Raw genomic sequence first — 19011 nt, 5'->3', positions numbered from 1 at the left:
TGCGATATCCCGTTCTAAGAAGCATTAGAACTCTATTGCTTCGATACGTAGACATCTGCAATCGCTATTTCCTAACAAGGAAGTGTCGCATTTACATTCTTTTGAAGTGAATACGACGTATTCATGACACATCGCAATTAATATTATATCATATCATGAAACATAGAAATGAGAAGCGATATCGTGTTTTGAGAAGCATTAGAACTCTAATGCCACGATTTGTAGACATCTGCAAACGCTATTTCCTAGCAAGGAAGTGTCGCATTTACATTCATTTGAAGTGTATGCGAGGTATACATAACACATCGCAATGAATATTATATCTTATCATGAAACATAAAAATGAGATGCGATATCTCGTTTTAAGTAGCATTATAACTCTGTTGCTTCGATACGTAGACATCTGCAAGCGCTACTTCCTAGCAAGGAAGTGTCGCAATCACATTCTTCTGAAGTGAATACAAGGTATTCATGACACTTCACAATTAATATTATATCTTATCATGGAACATAGAAATGAAATGCGATATCTCGTTTTAAGAAGCATTAGAACTCTATTGCTTCGATACGTAGACATCTGCAAACGCTATTTCCTGGCAAGGAAGTGTCGCATTTACATTCTTTTGAAGTGAATATGAGGTATACATAACACTACACAATGAATATTATATATTATCATGAAACATGGTAATGTGTAGCGATATCGCGTTATGAGAAGCATTAGAACACTAATGGTACGATACGTAGGCATCTGCAAGCTCTATTTCCTGGCAACGAAGTGTCGCGTTTACATTCTTTTGAAGTGAATACGAGGTTTACATAACACTCCACAATGAATATTATATCTTATCATGAAACATAGAAATGAGATGCGATATCGCGATTTAAGAAGCATTAGAACACTATTGCTTCGATACGTAGATATCTGCAAACGCTATTTCCTAGCAAGGAAGTGTCGCATTTACATTCTTTTGAGGTGAATACGAGGTATACATAACACTGCACAATGAATATTATATCTTATCATGAAACATAGAAATGTGGTGCGATATGGCGATTTACGAAGCATTAGATGTCTATTGCTTCGATACGTAGACATCTGCAAACGCTATTTCCTAACAAGGAAGTGACGTTCTTACATTCATTTGAAATGTATACGAGGTATACATGACACTTCGCAATGCATATTATATCTTATCATGAAACATAGAAATGAGAAGCGATATCGCGATTTAAAATGTAACAGAAATCTAATTCTTCGATTCGTAGGCACTTACAAACGCTACTTCCTAGCAAGAAAGAGTCGCATTTACATTCTTTTGAAAGGAATACGAGGTATACATGACACTTCGCAATGAATATTATATCTTATCATGAAACGTAGATATGAGATGCGAAATGACGATTTAAGAAGCATTAGATAGCTATTGCTTCGATACGTAGACATCTGCAAACGCTATTTCCAAGCAAGGAAGTGTCGCATTTACATTCTTTTGAAAGGAATACGAGGCATACATGACACTTCGCAATGATTATTATATCTTATCATGAAACATAGAAATGTGGTGCCATATGGCGGTTTACGAAGCATTAGATGTCTAGAGCTTCGATACGTAGGCATCTGCAAACGCTATTTCCTAGCAAGGAAGTGTCGCATTTACATTCACTTTAAGTGTATGCGAGGTATACATGACACTTCGCAATGAATATTATATATTATCATGAAACATAGAAATGAGATGCGATATCTCGTTTTAAGTAGCATTAGAACTCTATTGCTTCGATACGTAGACATCTACAAACACTATTTCGTAGCATGGAAGTGTCGCATTTACATTCTTTCGAAGTGAATACGAGGTATTCATGACACTTCGCAATTATTATTATATCACATCATGAACCAAAGGAATGAGATGCGATAATCCGTTTTAAGAAGCATTAGAACTCCATTGCTTCGATACGTAGACATCTGCAAGCGCTATTTCCTAACAAGGAAGTGTCGCATTTACATTCATTTGATGTGTGGCGAGGTATACATAACACTTTGCAATGAATATTATATTTTATCATGAAACATAGAAATGAGATGCGACATCTCGTTTTGAGAACTATTACAACACAATTGCATCGATACGTAGCCATCTGCAAACGCTATCTCCTAGCAAGGAAGTGTAGCATTTACATTCATTTGAAGCCTAGGCGAGGAATACATAACACTTCGCATTGAATATTATACCATATCATGAATCATAGAAATGGGATGCGACATCTCGTTTCAAGAACCATTAGAACTCGTTTGCTTCGATACGTAGTCATCTGCAAACGCTATTTCCTAGCATGGAACTGTCGCATTTACATTCTTCTGAAGTGAATACGATGTATACATAACACTCCACAATGAATATTATATCTTATCATGGAACATAGAAATGAGATGCGATATCACGATTTAAGAAGCATTAGAACTCTATTGCTTCGATACGTAGACATCTGCAAAAGCTATTTCCTAGCAAGGAAGTGTCGCATTTACATTTATTTTAAGTGTATACGAGGAATACATGACGCTTCGCAAAGAATATTATATCTTATCATGAAACATAGAAATGAGAAGCGATATCGCGTTCTGAGATGCATTAGAACTTTAATGAAACGATACGTAGACATCTGCCAACGCTACTTCCTAGCAAGGAAGTGTCGCATTTACAATATTTTGAAGTGAATACGAGGTATACATGACTCTTCGCAATGAATATTATACCCTATCATGAAACATTGAAAATAGATGCGATATCCCGTTCTAAGAAGCATTAGAACTCTATTGCTTCGATACGTAGACATCTGCAATCGCTATTTCCTAACAAGGAAGTGTCGCATTTACATTCTTTTGAAGTGAATACGACGTATTCATGACACATCGCAATTAATATTATATCATATCATGAAACATAGAAATGAGAATCGATATCGTGTTTTGAGAAGCATTAGAACTCTAATGCCACGATTTGTAGACATCTGCAAACGCTATTTCCTAGCAAGGAAGTGTCGCATTTACATTCATTTGAAGTGTATGCGAGGTATACATAACACTTCGCAATGAGTATTATATCTTATCATGAAACATAGAAATGAGATGCGATATCTCGTTTTAAGTAGCATTATAACTCTGTTGCTTCGATACGTAGACATCTGCAAGCGCTACTTCCTAGCAAGGAAGTGTCGCAATCACATTCTTCTGAAGTGAATACAAGGTATTCATGACACTTCACAATTAATATTATATCTTATCATGGAACATAGAAATGAAATGCGATATCTCGTTTTAAGAAGCATTAGAACTCTATTGCTTCGATACGGAGACATCTGCAAACGCTATTTCCTGGCAAGGAAGTGTCGCATTTACATTCTTTTGAAGTGAATATGAGGTATACATAACACTACACAATGAATATTATATCTTATCATGAAACATAGATATGAGAGGCAATATCGCGAATTAAAGAAGCACTGGAACTCTATTGCTTCAATACGTAGACATCAGCAAACGCTATTTCCTAGCAGGGAAGTGTCGCATTTACATTCTTTTGAAGTCGGTACGAGGTATACATGACACTTTGCAATGAATAATATACCTTATCATGAAACATTGATATGAGATGGCATATCCCGTTTTAAGAGGCATTAGAACTGTATTGCTTCGATACGAAGATATCTGTAAACGCTATTTCCTAGCATGGACGAGTCGCATTTACCTTCTTTTGAAGTGAACACGAGGTGTTCATGACACATCGCAATGAATATTATACCCTATCAAGAAACATAAGAATGAGATGCGATATTTCGTTTTAAGAAGCATTAGAACACTATTGCTTCGATACGTAGATATCTGCAAACGCTATTTCCTGGCAAGGAAGTGTTGCGGTTACATTCTTTTGAGGTGAATACGAGGTATACATAAAACTCCACAATGAATAATATATCTTATCATGAAACATAGAAATGAGATGCGATATGACGATTTAAGAAGCACTAGTATTCTAATGCTTCGATACGTAGACATCTGCAAACGCTATTTCCTGGCAACGAAGTGTCGCGTTTACATTCTTTTGAAGGGAATACGAGGTATACACAACATTGCACAATGAATATTATATCTTATCATGAAACATAGAAATGAGATGCGATATCGCGATTTAAGAAGCATTGGAACACTATTGCTTCGATACGTAGATATCTGCAATCGCTATTTCCTAGCAAGGAAGTGTCGCATTTACATTCTTTTGAGGTGAATACGAGGTATACATAACACTGCACAATGAATATTATATCTTATCATGAAACATAGAAATGAGGTGCGATATGGCGATTTACGAAGCATTAGATGTCTATTGCTTCGATACGTAGACATCTGCAAACGCTATTTCCTAACAAGGAAGTGACGTTCTTACATTCATTTGAAATGTATACGAGGTATACATGTCACTTCGCAATGCATATTATATCTTATCATGAAACATAGAAATGAGAAGCGATATCGCGATTTAAAATGTAACAGAAATCTAATTCTTCGATTCGTAGGCACTTACAAACGCTACTTCCTAGCAAGAAAGAGTCGCATTTACATTCTTTTGAAAGGAATACGAGGTATACATGACACTTCGCAATGAATATTATATCTTATCATGAAACGTAGATATGAGATGCGAAATGACGATTTAAGAAGCATTAGAAAGCTATTGCTTCGATACGTAGACATCTGCAAACGCTATTTCCAAGCAAGGAAGTGTCGCATTTACATTCTTTTGAAAGGAATACGAGGCATACATGACACTTCGCAATGATTATTATATCTTATCATGAAACATAGAAATGTGGTGCCATATGGCGGTTTACGAAGCATTAGATGTCTAGAGCTTCGATACGTAGGCATCTGCAAACGCTATTTCCTAGCAAGGAAGTGTCGCATTTACATTCACTTTAAGTGTATGCGAGGTATACATGACACTTCGCAATGAATATTATATCTTATCATGAAACATAGAAATGAGAAGCGATATCGCGTTCTGAGATGCATTAGAACTTTAATGAAACGATACGTAGACATCTGCCAACGCTACTTCCTAGCAAGGAAGTGTCGCATTTACATTATTTTGAAGTGAATACGAGGTATACATGACTCTTCGCAATGAATATTATACCCTATCATGAAACATTGAAAATAGATGCGATATCCCGTTCTAAGAAGCATTAGAACTCTATTGCTTCGATACGTAGACATCTGCAATCGCTATTTCCTAACAAGGAAGTGTCGCATTTACATTCTTTTGAAGTGAATACGACGTATTCATGACACATCGCAATTAATATTATATCATATCATGAAACATAGAAATGAGAAGCGATATCGTGTTTTGAGAAGCATTAGAACTCTAATGCCACGATTTGTAGACATCTGCAAACGCTATTTCCTAGCAAGGAAGTGTCGCATTTACATTCATTTGAAGTGTATGCGAGGTATACATAACACATCGCAATGAATATTATATCTTATCATGAAACATAAAAATGAGATGCGATATCTCGTTTTAAGTAGCATTATAACTCTGTTGCTTCGATACGTAGACATCTGCAAGCGCTACTTCCTAGCAAGGAAGTGTCGCAATCACATTCTTCTGAAGTGAATACAAGGTATTCATGACACTTCACAATTAATATTATATCTTATCATGGAACATAGAAATGAAATGCGATATCTCGTTTTAAGAAGCATTAGAACTCTATTGCTTCGATACGTAGACATCTGCAAACGCTATTTCCTGGCAAGGAAGTGTCGCATTTACATTCTTTTGAAGTGAATATGAGGTATACATAACACTACACAATGAATATTATATCTTATCATGAAACATAGATATCAGAGGCAATATCGCGAATTAAAGAAGCACTGGAACTCTATTGCTTCAATACGTAGACATCTGCAAACGCTATTTCCTAGCAGGGAAGTGTCGCATTTACATTCTTTTGAAGTCGGTACGAGGTATACATGGCACTTTGCAATGAATAATATACCTTATCATGAAACGTTGATATGAGATGGCATATCCCGTTTTAAGAGGCATTAGAACTGTATTGCTTCGATAAGAAGATATCTGTAAACGCTATTTCCTAGCATGGACGAGTCGCATTTACCTTCTTTTGAAGTGAACACGAGGTGTTTATGACACATCGCACTGAATATTATACCTTATCAAGAAACATAGGAATGAGATGCGATGTTTCGTTTTAAGAAGCATTAGAACACTATTGCTTCGATACGTAGATATCTGCAAACGCTATTTCCTGGCAAGGAAGTGTTGCGGTTACATTCTTTTGAAGTGAATACGACGTATACATAAGACTCCACAATGATTATTATATATTATCATGAAACATAGAAATGAGATGCGATATGACGAATTAAGAAGCATTAGAAATCTATTGCTTCGATACGGAGACATCTGCAAACGCTATTTCCTAGCAAGGAAGTCTCGCATTTACATTCTTTTGAAGTGAATACGAGGTATACATAACACTCCACAATGAATATTATATATTATCATGAAACATGGTAATGTGTAGCGATATCGCGTTATGAGAAGCATTAGAACACTAATGGTACGATACGTAGGCATCTGCAAGCTCTATTTCCTGGCAACGAAGTGTCGCGTTTACATTCTTTTGAAGTGAATACGAGGTTTACATAACACTCCACAATGAATATTATGTCTTACCATGAAACACAGAAATGAGATGCGATATGGCGATATAAGAAGCATTAGAAATCCATTGCTTCGATACGTAGTCATCTGCAAACGCTATTTCCTAGCAAGGAATTGTCGCATTTACATTCTTTTGAGGTGAATACGAGGTATACATAAAACTCCACAATGAATAATATATCTTATCATGAAACATAGAAATGAGATGCGATATGACGGTTTAAGAAGCACTAGTATTCTAATGCTTCGATACGTAGACATCTGCAAACGCTATTTCCTGGCAACGAAGTGTCGCGTTTACATTCTTTTGAAGAGAATACGAGGTATACACAACACTGCACAATGAATATTATATCTTATCATGAAACATAGAAATGAGATGCGATATCGCGATTTAAGAAGCATTAGAACACTATTGCTTCGATACGTAGATATCTGCAAACGCTATTTCCTAGCAAGGAAGTGTCGCATTTACATTCTTTTGAGGTGAATACGAGGTATACATAACACTGCACAATGAATATTATATCTTATCATGAAACATAGAAATGTGGTGCGATATGGCGATTTACGAAGCATTAGATGTCTATTGCTTCGATACGTAGACATCTGCAAACGCTATTTCCTAACAAGGAAGTGACGTTCTTACATTCATTTGAAATGTATACGAGGTATACATGACACTTCGCAATGCATATTATATCTTATCATGAAACATAGAAATGAGAAGCGATATCGCGATTTAAAATGTAACAGAAATCTAATTCTTCGATTCGTAGGCACTTACAAACGCTACTTCCTAGCAAGAAAGAGTCGCATTTACATTCTTTTGAAAGGAATACGAGGTATACATGACACTTCGCAATGAATATTATATCTTATCATGAAACGTAGATATGAGATGCGAAATGACGATTTAAGAAGCATTAGATAGCTATTGCTTCGATACGTAGACATCTGCAAACGCTATTTCCAAGCAAGGAAGTGTCGCATTTACATTCTTTTGAAAGGAATACGAGGCATACATGACACTTCGCAATGATTATTATATCTTATCATGAAACATAGAAATGTGGTGCCATATGGCGGTTTACGAAGCATTAGATGTCTAGAGCTTCGATACGTAGGCATCTGCAAACGCTATTTCCTAGCAAGGAAGTGTCGCATTTACATTCACTTTAAGTGTATGCGAGGTATACATGACACTTCGCAATGAATATTATATATTATCATGAAACATAGAAATGAGATGCGATATCTCGTTTTAAGTAGCATTAGAACTCTATTGCTTCGATACGTAGACATCTACAAACACTATTTCGTAGCATGGAAGTGTCGCATTTACATTCTTTCGAAGTGAATACGAGGTATTCATGACACTTCGCAATTATTATTATATCACATCATGAACCAAAGGAATGAGATGCGATAATCCGTATTAAGAAGCATTAGAACTCCATTGCTTCGATACGTAGACATCTGCAAGCGCTATTTCCTAGCAAGGAAGTGTCGCATTTACATTCATTTGATGTGTGGCGAGGTATACATAACACTTTGCAATGAATATTATATTTTATCATGAAACATAGAAATGAGATGCGACATCTCGTTTTGAGAACTATTACAACACAATTGCATCGATACGTAGCCATCTGCAAACGCTATCTCCTAGCAAGGAAGTGTAGCATTTACATTCATTTGAAGCCTAGGCGAGGAATACATAACACTTCGCATTGAATATTATACCATATCATGAATCATAGAAATGGGATGCGACATCTCGTTTCAAGAACCATTAGAACTCGTTTGCTTCGATACGTAGTCATCTGCAAACGCTATTTCCTAGCATGGAACTGTCGCATTTACATTCTTCTGAAGTGAATACGATGTATACATAACACTCCACAATGAATATTATATCTTATCATGGAACATAGAAATGAGATGCGATATCACGATTTAAGAAGCATTAGAACTCTATTGCTTCGATACGTAGACATCTGCAAAAGCTATTTCCTAGCAAGGAAGTGTCGCATTTACATTTATTTTAAGTGTATACGAGGAATACATGACGCTTCGCAAAGAATATTATATCTTATCATGAAACATAGAAATGAGAAGCGATATCGCGTTCTGAGATGCATTAGAACTTTAATGAAACGATACGTAGACATCTGCCAACGCTACTTCCTAGCAAGGAAGTGTCGCATTTACAATATTTTGAAGTGAATACGAGGTATACATGACTCTTCGCAATGAATATTATACCCTATCATGAAACATTGAAAATAGATGCGATATCCCGTTCTAAGAAGCATTAGAACTCTATTGCTTCGATACGTAGACATCTGCAATCGCTATTTCCTAACAAGGAAGTGTCGCATTTACATTCTTTTGAAGTGAATACGACGTATTCATGACACATCGCAATTAATATTATATCATATCATGAAACATAGAAATGAGAATCGATATCGTGTTTTGAGAAGCATTAGAACTCTAATGCCACGATTTGTAGACATCTGCAAACGCTATTTCCTAGCAAGGAAGTGTCGCATTTACATTCATTTGAAGTGTATGCGAGGTATACATAACACTTCGCAATGAGTATTATATCTTATCATGAAACATAGAAATGAGATGCGATATCTCGTTTTAAGTAGCATTATAACTCTGTTGCTTCGATACGTAGACATCTGCAAGCGCTACTTCCTAGCAAGGAAGTGTCGCAATCACATTCTTCTGAAGTGAATACAAGGTATTCATGACACTTCACAATTAATATTATATCTTATCATGGAACATAGAAATGAAATGCGATATCTCGTTTTAAGAAGCATTAGAACTCTATTGCTTCGATACGTAGACATCTGCAAACGCTATTTCCTGGCAAGGAAGTGTCGCATTTACATTCTTTTGAAGTGAATATGAGGTATACATAACACTACACAATGAATATTATATCTTATCATGAAACATAGATATGAGAGGCAATATCGCGAATTAAAGAAGCACTGGAACTCTATTGCTTCAATACGTAGACATCAGCAAACGCTATTTCCTAGCAGGGAAGTGTCGCATTTACATTCTTTTGAAGTCGGTACGAGGTATACATGACACTTTGCAATGAATAATATACCTTATCATGAAACATTGATATGAGATGGCATATCCCGTTTTAAGAGGCATTAGAACTGTATTGCTTCGATACGAAGATATCTGTAAACGCTATTTCCTAGCATGGACGAGTCGCATTTACCTTCTTTTGAAGTGAACACGAGGTGTTCATGACACATCGCAATGAATATTATACCCTATCAAGAAACATAGGAATGAGATGCGATATTTCGTTTTAAGAAGCATTAGAACACTATTGCTTCGATACGTAGATATCTGCAAACGCTATTTCCTGGCAAGGAAGTGTTGCGGTTACATTCTTTTGAGGTGAATACGAGGTATACATAAAACTCCACAATGAATAATATATCTTATCATGAAACATAGAAATGAGATGCGATATGACGATTTAAGAAGCACTAGTATTCTAATGCTTCGATACGTAGACATCTGCAAACGCTATTTCCTGGCAACGAAGTGTCGCGTTTACATTCTTTTGAAGGGAATACGAGGTATACACAACATTGCACAATGAATATTATATCTTATCATGAAACATAGAAATGAGATGCGATATCGCGATTTAAGAAGCATTGGAACACTATTGCTTCGATACGTAGATATCTGCAATCGCTATTTCCTAGCAAGGAAGTGTCGCATTTACATTCTTTTGAGGTGAATACGAGGTATACATAACACTGCACAATGAATATTATATCTTATCATGAAACATAGAAATGAGGTGCGATATGGCGATTTACGAAGCATTAGATGTCTATTGCTTCGATACGTAGACATCTGCAAACGCTATTTCCTAACAAGGAAGTGACGTTCTTACATTCATTTGAAATGTATACGAGGTATACATGACACTTCGCAATGCATATTATATCTTATCATGAAACATAGAAATGAGAAGCGATATCGCGATTTAAAATGTAACGGAAATCTAATTCTTCGATTCGTAGGCACTTACAAACGCTACTTCCTAGCAAGAAAGAGTCGCATTTACATTCTTTTGAAAGGAATACGAGGTATACATGACACTTCGCAATGAATATTATATCTTATCATGAAACGCAGATATGAGATGCGAAATGACGATTTAAGAAGCATTAGAAAGCTATTGCTTCGATACGTAGACATCTGCAAACGCTATTTCCAAGCAAGGAAGTGTCGCATTTACATTCTTTTGAAAGGAATACGAGGCATACATGACACTTCGCAATGATTATTATATCTTATCATGAAACATAGAAATGTGGTGCCATATGGCGGTTTACGAAGCATTAGATGTCTAGAGCTTCGATACGTAGGCATCTGCAAACGCTATTTCCTAGCAAGGAAGTGTCGCATTTACATTCACTTTAAGTGTATGCGAGGTATACATGACACTTCGCAATGAATATTATATATTATCATGAAACATAGAAATGAGATGCGATATGACGATTTAAGAAGCATTAGAATTCTATTGCTTCGATACGTAGACATTTGCAAACGCTATTTCCTAGCAAGGAAGTGTCGCACTTACGTTCTTCTGAAAGGAATACGAGGTATACATGGCACTTCGCAATGAATATTACATCTTATCATGAAACATAGAAATGAGATGCAATATGGCGATTTAAGAAGCATTAGTAATCTATTGCTTCCATACTAAGACATCTGCAAACGCCATTTCCTAGAAAGGAAGTGTCAGATTTACATTCATTTGAAATGAAGAGGAGGAATACATAACACTTCGCAATGAATATTATATCTTATCATGAGACATAGGAATGAGGTGCGATATCGCGTTTTGAGAATCGTCAGTACACTATTGCTAGGATACGTAGACATCTGCAAACGCTATTTCCTAGAGAGGAAGTGTCTCATTTACATACTTTTGAAGTGAATACGAAATGTACATGACACTTCGCAATGAATATTATATCCCATCTTAAACCATAGAGATGGTATGCGGTACCGTGTTTTATGTGGTATTAGAACTCTATTGCTTCGATACGTAGACATCTGCAAACGCTATTTCCTGGCAAGGACGTGTCGCGTTTACAACCTTTTGAAGTGAATAAGAGGTATCCATAACACTCCACAATGATTATATCTTACCATGAAACATAGAAATGAGATGCAATATGGCGATTTAAGAAGCATTAGAATTCTATTGCTTCGATACGTAGACATCTGCAAACGCTATCCCTAACAAGGAAGTGTCGCATTTACATTCTTTTGAAAGGAATACGAGGTATACATGACACTTCGCAATGAATATTATATCTTATCAGGAAACGTAGATATGAGATGCGATATGACGGTTTAAAGAAGCATTAGAACTCTATTGCTTCGATACGTAGACATCAGCAAACGCTATTTCCTAGCAAGGAAGTGTCGCAATTACAATCTTTTGAGGTGAATACGAGGTACACATAACACTGCACAATGAATATTATATCTTATCGTGAAACGCAGAAATGAGATGCGATATGGCGATTTATGAAGCATTAGATGTCTACTTCTTCGATACGTAGACATCTGCAAACCCCATTTCCTAGCAAGGAAGTGTCGCATTTACATTCATTTGAAGTGAGTGCGAGGTATACATAACACTCCACAATGAATATTATTTCTTATCATGAAACAAAGAAATGAGATGCGATATCGCGAATTAGGAAGCTTTAGAACTCTATTGCTTCGATGCGTAGACATCTGCAAACGCTATTTCCTAGGAAGGAAGTGTCGCATTCATATTCATTTGAAGTAAATGCGCGGCATACATGAAAGTTCGCAATGAATATTATATATTATCATGAAACATGGTAATGAGAAGTGATATCGCGTTTTGAGAAGCATTAGAACTCTATTGCTACGATACGTAGAAATCTGCTAACGCTATTTCCTGGCAAGGAAGTGTCGCGGTTACATTCTTTTGAAGTGAATACGACGTATACATAAGACTCCACAATGAATATTATATCTTATCATGAAACATAGAAATGAGATGCAATATGGCGATTTATGAAACATTAGATCTCTATTGCCTCGATACGTAGATATCTGAAAACGCCACTTCCTAGCAAGGAAATGTCGCATTTAATTCATTTTAAGTGTATCCGTGGTATACATGACACTTCGCAATGAATATTATATATTATAAAGAAACATAGAAATGAGAAGCAATATCGCGTTTTGAGAAGCATTAGAGCACTAATTCTGCGATACGTAGACATCTGCAAACGCAACTGCCTAGCAAGGAAGTGTCGCATTTACATTCTTTTGAAGTGAATACGAGGTATACATAACACTCCACAATGAATATTATATATTATCATGAAACATAGTAATGAGTAGCGATATCGCGTTTTGAGGAGCATTAGAACTCCAATGCCACGAAACGTAGACATCTACAAACGCTATTTCCTAGCAAGGAAGTGTCGCACTTACATCCATTTGAAGTATAGTCGGGATATACATAACACTGCACAATGAATATTATACCTTATCATGAAACATAGAAATGAGATGCGATATGGCTATTTAAGAAGCATTAGAACTCTATTGCTTCGATACGTAGAAATCTGCAAACGCTACTTCCCAGCAAGGAAGTGTCGCATTTACATTCTTTTGAAAGGAATACGAGGTATACATGACACTTGGCAATGAATATTATATATTATCATGAAACATAGAAATGCGAAGCGATATCGCGTTTTGAGAAGCATTAGACCTCTAATGCCACGATACGTAGACATCTGCAAACGAAATTTCCCAGGAAGGAAGTGTCGCATTTACATTCATTTGAAGTGTAGACGAGATATACATGACACTGCACAATGAATATTATATCTTATCATGAAATATAGAAATGAGATGCGATGTGGCGATTTAAGAAGCATTAGAAACCTATTGGTTGGATACGTAGACATCTGCAAACGCTACTTCCTAGCAAGGAAGTGTCGCATTTACATTCTTTTGAAGTGAACACGAGGTAAGCATAACACTGCACAATGAATATTATATCTTATCATGAAACATAGAAATGAGATGCGATATCACGATTTAAGAAGCATTAGAACTCTATTGCTTCGATACGTAGACATCTGCAACCACTATTTCCCAGCAAGGTACTGTCGCATTCACATTCGTTTGAATTGTATGCGAGGTACACATGAAACTTCGCAATGAATATTATATATTATCATGAAACATAGAACTGAGATGCGATATCGCGATTTAAGAAGCATTAGAACTCTATTGCTTCGATACGTAGACATCTGCAAACGCTACATCCTAGCAAGGAAGTGTCGCACTTACATTCTTTTGAAAGGAATACGAGGTATACATGACACTTCGCAATGAATATTATATCTTATCAAGAAACGTAGATACGAGATGCGGTATGACGATACAAGAAACATTAGAAAACTATTGCTTCGATACGTAGACATCTGCAAACGCTATTTCCTATCAAGGAAGTGTCGCATTTATATTCTTTTGAAGTGAATACGATGTATTCATAACACTGCACAATGAATATGATATCTTATCATGAAACATAGAAATGGGATGCGATATCGCGATTTAAGAAGCATTAGAACACTATTGCTTCAATACGTAGACATCTGCAAACGCCACATCCTATCAAGGAAGTGTCGCTCTAACATTCTTTTGAAAGGAATACGAGGTATACATGACACTTCGCAATGAATATTATTTCTTATCAAGAAACGTAGATATGAGATGCGATATGACGATTTAAGAAACATTAGAAAACTATTGCTTCGATACGTAGACATCTGCAAACGCTATTTCCTAGCAAGGAAGTGTCGCATTTACATTCTATTGAAATGTATACGAGGTATACATAACACTCCACAATGAATATTATATACTATCATGAAACAAGCATTGAGTAGCGATATCGCGTTTTGGGAAGCATTAGAACTCTAACGCTACGATACGTAGACATCTGCAAATACTGTTTCCTGGCAAGAAAGTGTCGCGTTTACATTCTTTTGAGTGAATACGAGGTATACATAACACTCCGCAATGAATATTATATCTTATCATGAAACATAGAAATGAGATGCTATATCGCGAATTAGCAGGCTTTAGAACTCTATTGCTTCGATACGTTGACATCTGCAAGCGCTATTAGCTAGCAAGGAAGTGTCGCATTTACATTTTTTTGAATTGAGTACGAGGTATAAATAGCACTCCACAATGAACACTATATCTTATCATGAAACATAGAAATGAGATGCAATATCGCGAATTAGCAAGCTTTAGAACTCTATTGCTTCGTAACGTAGACATCTGCAAGCGCCATTTCCAGGCAAGGAAGCGTCGCATTTAAGTTCTTTTGAAGTGAATACGAGGTATACATAACACTCCACAATGAATATTATATATTATCATGAAACATAGTAATGAGCAGCGATATCGCGTTTTGGCAAGCATTAGAACTCTAATGCTACGATACGTAGACATCTGCAAACGCTATTTCCTGGCAAAGAAGTGTCGCGTTTACATTCTTTTGAAGTGAATACGAGGTATACATAACACTCCACAATGAATATTATATCTCAACATGAAACATAGAAATGAGATGCGATATGAATGTTTAAGAAGCATTACAATTCTATTGCTTCGATACGTAGACATCTGCAAACGCTACTTCCTAGCAAGGAAGTGTCGCATTTACATTCTTTTGAAGTGAATACGAGGTATATATAACACTGCACAATGAATATTACATCTTATCATGAAACATAGAAATGAGATGCGATATGGCTATTTAAGAAGCATTAGAACTCTATTGCTTCGATACGTAGACATCTGCAAACGCTATTTCCTAGCAAGGAACAGTCGCATTCACATTCATTTGATGTGTATGCGAGGTATACATAACACTGCACAATGAATATTATATCTCATCATGAAACATAGAAATGAGATGCGATATGGCGATTTAAGAAATATTAGAAATCTATTGGTTCGATACGTAGACACCTGCAAACGCTACTTCCTAGGAAGGAAGTGTCGCATTTTCACTCTTTTGAAAGGAATACGAGGTTTACATAACACTGCGCAACGAATATTATATCTTATCATGAATCATAAAAATGAGATGCGATATCGCGATTTAAGAATCATTAGAACACTATAGCTTCGATACGTAGACATCGGCAAACATAATTTCCTAGCAAGGAACTGTCGCATTCACATTCATTTGAAGTGTATGCGAGGTATACATGACACTTCGCAATGAATATTATATATTATCATGAAGCATAAATATGAGATGGGATATCGCGAATTAGCAAGCTTTAGAAATCTATTGCTTCGAAACGTACACGTCTGCAAACGCTATTTCCTAGCAAGGAAGTGTCGCATTTTCATTCATTTTGAGTGTATGCGAGGTATACATAATACTCCGCAATGAATATTATATCTTATCATGAAACGTCGATATGAGATGCGATATGACGTATTAAGAGGCATTCGAAAACTATTGCTTCGATACGTAGGCATCTGCAAACGCTATTTCCTTGCAAGGAAGTGTCGCAATTACATTCTCTTGAAAGGAATACGAGGTATACATGACACTTTGCGATGAATACTATATCTTATCATGAAACGTAGATATGAGATGCGATATGACGAATTAAGAAGCATTAGAAAACTATTGCTTTGATACGTAGGCATCTGCAAACGCTATTTCCTTGCAAGGAAGTGTCGCATTTACATTCTCTTGAAAGGAATACGAGGTATACATGACACTTCGCGATGAATACTATATCTTATCATGAAACGTAGATATGAGATGCGATATGACGAATTAAGAAGCATTAGAAAACTATTGCTTCGATACGTAGGCATCTGCAAACGCTATTTCCTTGCAAGGAAGTGTCGCACTTACATTCTTTTGAAAGGAATACGAGGTAAACATGACACTTCGCAATGAATATTATATCTTATCAGGAAGCGTAGATATGAAATGCGATATGACGATTTAAGAAGCATTAGAACTCTGTTGCTTCGATACGTAGACATCTGGAAACACTATCTCCTAGCAAGGAATTGTCGCATTTGCATTCATTTGATGTGTATGCGACGTATACATGACACTTCGCAGTGAATATTATATATTATCATGAAGCATAGAAGTGAGAAGCGGTATGGCGATTTAAGAAGCATTATATCCCTGTTGCTTCGATACGTAGACATCTGCAAACGCTACTTCCTAGCAAGGAAGTGTCGTACTTACGTTCTTTTGAATGGCATACGAGGTATACATGACACTTCGCAATGAATATTATATCTTATCAAGAAACGTAGATATGAGATGCGATATGGCGATTTAAGAAACATTAGAAAACAATTGCTTCGATACGAAGGCATCTGCAAACGCTATTTCCTAGCAAGGAAGTGTCGCATTTACATTCTGTTGAAGTGAATACGAGGTATACATAACACTCCACAATGAATATTATATCTCAACATGAAACATAGAACTGAGATGCGATATGAATGTTTAAGAAGCATTAGAATTCTATTGCTTCGATACGTAGACATCTGCAAACGCTACTTCCTAGCAAGGAAGTGTCGCATTTACATTCTTTTGAAGTGAATACGAGGTATATATAACACTGCACAATGAATGTTACATCTTATCACGAAACATAGAAATGAGATGCGATATGACGATTTAAGAAGCATTAGAACTCTATTGCTTCGGTACGTAGACATCTGCAAACTCTATTTCCCAGCAAGGATCTGTCGCATTCACATTCGTTTGAATTGTATGCGAGGTATACATGAATCTTCGCAATGAATATTATATATTATCATGAAACATAGAAATGAGAAGCGATATGGCGATTTAAGAAGTATTAGATACCTATTGCTTCCATAGGTAGACATCTGCAAACGCTACTTCCTAGCAAGGAAGTGTGGCATTTACATTCTTGTGAAAGGAATACGAGGTACACATGACACATCGCAATTAATATTATATCTTACCATGAAACATAGAAATGAGATGCGATATGGCGATTTAAGGAGCATTAGAACTCAATTGCTTCGATACGGAGGCATCTGCAGACGCTATTTCCTAGCAAGGAAGTGTCGCACTTACATTCTTTTGAAAGGAATACGAGGTATACGTGAGACATCGCAATGAATATTTTATCTTATCATGAAACATAGAAATGTGATGTAATATGGCGATTTAAGAAGCATTAGATCTCTATTGCTTCGATACGTAGACAACTGGAAACGCTATTTCCTAGCAAAGAAGTGTCGCACTTACATTCTTTTGAAAGGAATACGAGGTATACGTGAGACTTCGCAATGAATATTTTATCTAATCATGAACCATAGAAATGAGATGCGATATGGCGATTTAAGAAGGATTACAACTCTATTGCTTCGATACGTAGACATCTGCAAACCCTATTTCCTCGCAAGGAAGTGTCACATTTACATTCATTTGAAGTATAAACGAGATATACATAACACTGCACAATGAATATTATATGTTATCATGAATCATAGAAATGAGATGCGATATGGCGATTTAAGAAACATTAGAAAACAATTGCTTCGATACGTAGGCATCTGCAAACGCTATTTCCTAGCAAGGAAGTGTCGCATTTACATTCTTTTGAAGTGAATACGAGGTATACATAACACTCCACAATGAATATTATATCTTATCAAGATAAATAGAAATGAGATGCGACATCGCGATTTGGGAAGCATTAGAACTGTATTGCTACGATACGCAGACATCTGCAACCGCTATTTCCTAGCAAGGAAGTGTCGCGTTTACATTCTTTTGAAGTGAATACGAGGTATACATAACACTCCACAATGAATATTATATCTCAACATGAAACATAGAAATGAGATGCGATATGAATGTTTAAGAAGCATTAGAATTCTATTGCTTCGATACGTAGACATCTGCAAACGCTACTTCCTAGCAAGGAAGTGTCGCATTTACATTCTTTTGAAGTGAATACGAGGTATATATAACACTGCACAATGAATGTTACATCTTATCACGAAACATAGAAATGAGATGCGATATGACGATTTAAGAAGCATTAGAACTCTATTGCTTCGGTACGTA

This window comes from Xylocopa sonorina, unplaced genomic scaffold (genome assembly GCF_050948175.1).
Source record: "Xylocopa sonorina isolate GNS202 unplaced genomic scaffold, iyXylSono1_principal scaffold0113, whole genome shotgun sequence".
NCBI lineage: Eukaryota > Metazoa > Arthropoda > Insecta > Hymenoptera > Apidae > Xylocopa > Xylocopa sonorina.
This window is presented reverse-complemented; position numbering follows the sequence as displayed.